Source organism: Nicotiana sylvestris, chromosome 4, assembly GCF_000393655.2.
Source record: "Nicotiana sylvestris chromosome 4, ASM39365v2, whole genome shotgun sequence".
Taxonomy (NCBI): domain Eukaryota; kingdom Viridiplantae; phylum Streptophyta; class Magnoliopsida; order Solanales; family Solanaceae; genus Nicotiana; species Nicotiana sylvestris.
Window position 1 is genome coordinate 167467884 of NC_091060.1, and position 3821 is coordinate 167471704.

Consider the following 3821-nt stretch of genomic DNA (forward strand, 5'->3'; position numbering starts at 1 on the left):
ATCAAACGAATTTATAGCCAATGAAAGTACTGTTTCTGAAAGTTTACAATCTTTTAGAACAATCACTTAAAACAGGAGGGAAGTTTAAATAAAAATTCGGAAAGAAATTTTATCCAAAAAGATTAATCAATCAATCTTTGACCAAATCCGAAGTCGAAGCCGAAGTCGAGCTAAGCGAGCGACGATGACGACGACACGAAGCTTTCCTTCTTCTTAACTCTTTAAGAGCTAGAAGAAGAGCAATTGTATATGTACCCATCAAAAGTCTTTTCCTCCTCCAATATGGGACAATGTCCCTTTGTCAAGGAGGGAAATCCAAATATTTTATTTTTCCTTCATTTCTCATTCACTCTTTATTTTAAGCTTAAACCCAACACTGTATAGGGTAAAATATGTTCATATTAGATGCTCGCATAATAATGCGACACGTGGAGCCAAAGGCAAATGGAAAGCGATGCAAATGGCAATCAATTCCGAAGGCAACAATCCTGTTTGTTCCCGAGGGAAATGATGTTCATAAAGATAAAATAAATGTTTGTCATCCGGTAGCATTTAGTGGAGAATATTCTGTAGCATTAAGTACGTAGTCCATTACAGAGAACATGACATTCATTGCCTACCATTACACATTCTAATGGTCCCTTTAATCGTCATATAAGAGGAGTTTGATCCTAAGACCCAGTTCCCTAGGAACAAGTATAAATAGTGAGCTCAACACCCATTGTAAAGGGAGAGAATTTCCCGACAAGCTTATAATATACATTGTTCAAAGCTCTATAATATTTTATCTTCTTGCTTATTAATATCGTTACTACTGCCTCCGGAAGCTCTGCTCTCGAAATCAGGATTTTCGTTGTCTTATCTCGATTTCAATGCTAAGTTTTACATTCTTGTTTAATTTATTTCTCATTTTGAGATCAAATCGATTCACCTGTCTATAAACCATGTATAAATTCAACGGTACTGTTTTACGAGTAAACAATTACAAAGTTTTAAAACTAAAGTAATGATTAGTAAAGTTTTGATGAGGACCTAACTATCACGTAGGCTTGAAAAGGAAGCGGAGAAGACTGATTAATCTATTTACGCACAGCAGTAGATGCAGAAATGGATAGTCGCTGATTCATGTTTCTTTCTCAAAAACAGATAAAAATGATTGAATGTTTTAAATCGACGAATACAGAATGCTATACACTTCTTAGAAATTTGTTGTCTGAAACTTAATATATTAATTAAAATTATCTGAGTATATATATACAAATCAAATAAAAGTATATACAGTTAGGGATGTATGCATCTTTTCTTATGCGGTGTGTCAAATTTTTTTAGTTCGTAGATATATATAAGAAAAATAAAAGTATGTTGAAGATAAATATAGAAAATGACACTGCTATATATCATTACCTAATTTATTCATTTGTTCACTTCTTTAAATTGTGATACCGCTTATGAATTTTTTTTTACGTACGTCACTGTATACAGTAAAAGTTCTACGCTAAATTTGAACAGAAAGAAAAAAAGTGATGATTGATTTAAATTGAGTATGCACATAACTTCTTTTTGTAAAGTTAATTTTGAAACTAAAGGGAGGGCAGCTGGTAAAGTTTTGGTAGAGGACCTAACTATCACGTAAGTTTGAAAAGGACGCAGAGAAGAAATGTAGAAATAGACAGCCACAGTAAGGTTATTTATTTTTCTGTTTCTTTCTCATAAATGAAACGTGACTGAAGATTATAAACCTATGAGTACAAAATATTACTACACTTCCTATAACTTTTTTGTCATCGAAATTAATTCTAGTATTAAGACTATCCAACTCTCTCTCTATATATATATGGTTCAAATCAAAGTATATGTATAGTAAATTAATGTGTTGCACAAATACTACTACTTAACCGTTTGGCTTAGCTGATTTAGAGTAGCTAATAAGTATTAGGTACTGAAAAACACTTTTAAGTGCTAAAACTGATTTAAAAAATAAGTAGTTACGTGTTTGGATACGTCTCTCCCATTCCTATAGACAAAAAAGATGCAATTTTCATAAGCAGGGCATGCTTTAAAAAAACAAAGTCATTTCAAAAATTAAACTTACGCCGTCTGTGGGGATCGAACCCACGACCACGTGGTTAAAAGCCACGCGCTCTACCACTGAGCTAAGACGGCTAGCTGTTTAAGCTTTGGAGTTAAAACAATTTAATCTAAAATCATAAACTATATTTGCAATATGAGCAGGTACTATAATTCAAGCTGGCTAATCTTTTCGGGTTTAATAGATATTACTAGTCAGGGGCGGAGGCACGCTGAGACACCGCTTGGCCAGAAAGTTTTATTTATTAAATATATATGTAAATAATCTGCAAAAGGAAATATAGTCTAAATATAATAAATGGCACAACTTGATGTTAACAACTACATTGGCCCGTTGGTGAAGTAATCCAATTTCTACTTGTGGTCAGGCGTTCGACTTCCCACGGTGAAAACAACTTTATTCTTAATATGTTTTAGTATTCTTCTGGAAATTTATTGAAAGAAGCAGTGTCCTATGGATTCGAGTGGATAATGAGCTATTTAGTAAATTTTTGCTGCCTTATATAGTTTTTTTTGGGTAATATTTGTACTGAGTCTATTATGAGTACATTTTATAAAAATAAAAGTTCGTTGGGAAGAACTATACTACTATATTTGAATTGTGTTTTTCTAAAGTGTGATTTCATTAAAGTAATCTCTTCGTTTGTACGTCTCTCTAAATTTCGACACCGCTTACAAAAAATTCTGCTTACGCCCTGTTACTAGTGATTGTTTATAGTGTTGTAACAAGAAAAGAAGGTAAGTATAACATTTATAACGATGAAACTATGTGAAAATTCTAGTTGCATTCAGTATTCCATTATTGGTGTCATCTCATAGCATAATTGATGGTTGTATGCAGATGTTCTCTCTTATTCTAAGTGAAAACTCTTCTGTCAGTGTAAATGATTTTAGAAAATTGTATATGCGCCAACAAATGGAATTGTATATAATATACGTTTCTTTTTGGTATATTGAAATAAACTAGAAAAACTTAAAATCTTTCATAAGCCACATGGCTTATATCAGGAGAAGAAACTCCATATCCTTGATTATATCTTCTCACGTTAGCAAATCTTCTTCATGTTTGTGCGCCTTGGTTGCAAAGAAAGTCGGCATTGATTTGCTTTCCTCCATACTACTTTACGTGTAGTTTGTACCTTATGATTTTTGGTGAATCCTACATCGATATTTATGTGCTTCTTTAAATAGTCTTGGACAATCTCACTTCATGAACTAACTTTCGGGGTTAAGCTAGCTCTAAGGTTCGTTTCTTTTCCATGGTATCAAAGTTAGGCCACGCTAATTCATTATTTATCCGATACTGGCCCCTATCTTATATAGGTTATCTTATATTGTCCAGATTGGGATTTTTTCCTAGTAATATTATAATAAAGATTTTATTACCAATTTTCTCTAGGTTTAATAGTTTTCCAGAAATACCCTAATTTCTTTAACAATTTTTATACAATAAGTATATTAACTTTCCAAGCCCGTAGGTTTTTAATACTATTGTAACAAACGCGTTCAGTTACAAGCGAAGTATCTGGGATTCATCTACTTCAAAATACCTCAATCTCTGCCCATAATCTCCATCTCTTCTTTTTCCTACCATAAACGGAGCAGCATAAAATCTAAATAGAATAGATTAAATCGGTATTCTTCTATATTTGACAAACAAAATTAGTCCGGAGAAGAAAAATTATTGTCACTGTGATATAATTTTGAAGTTTGACATCGAGTCTAATTCAAAG

At 32.5% G+C, this 3821-nt stretch overlaps 1 non-coding gene across 1 annotated transcript; it reads right to left on the reverse strand.

Annotated features, from left to right (window-relative positions):
- Positions 1 to 2091: 2091 nt before the first annotated feature.
- TRNAK-UUU (transfer RNA lysine (anticodon UUU)) lies at positions 2092 to 2163 on the reverse strand. Its single transcript has one exon. It is a non-coding gene; the product is annotated as a tRNA-Lys (tRNA).
- Between the last annotated feature and the right edge of the window lie 1658 nt (positions 2164 to 3821).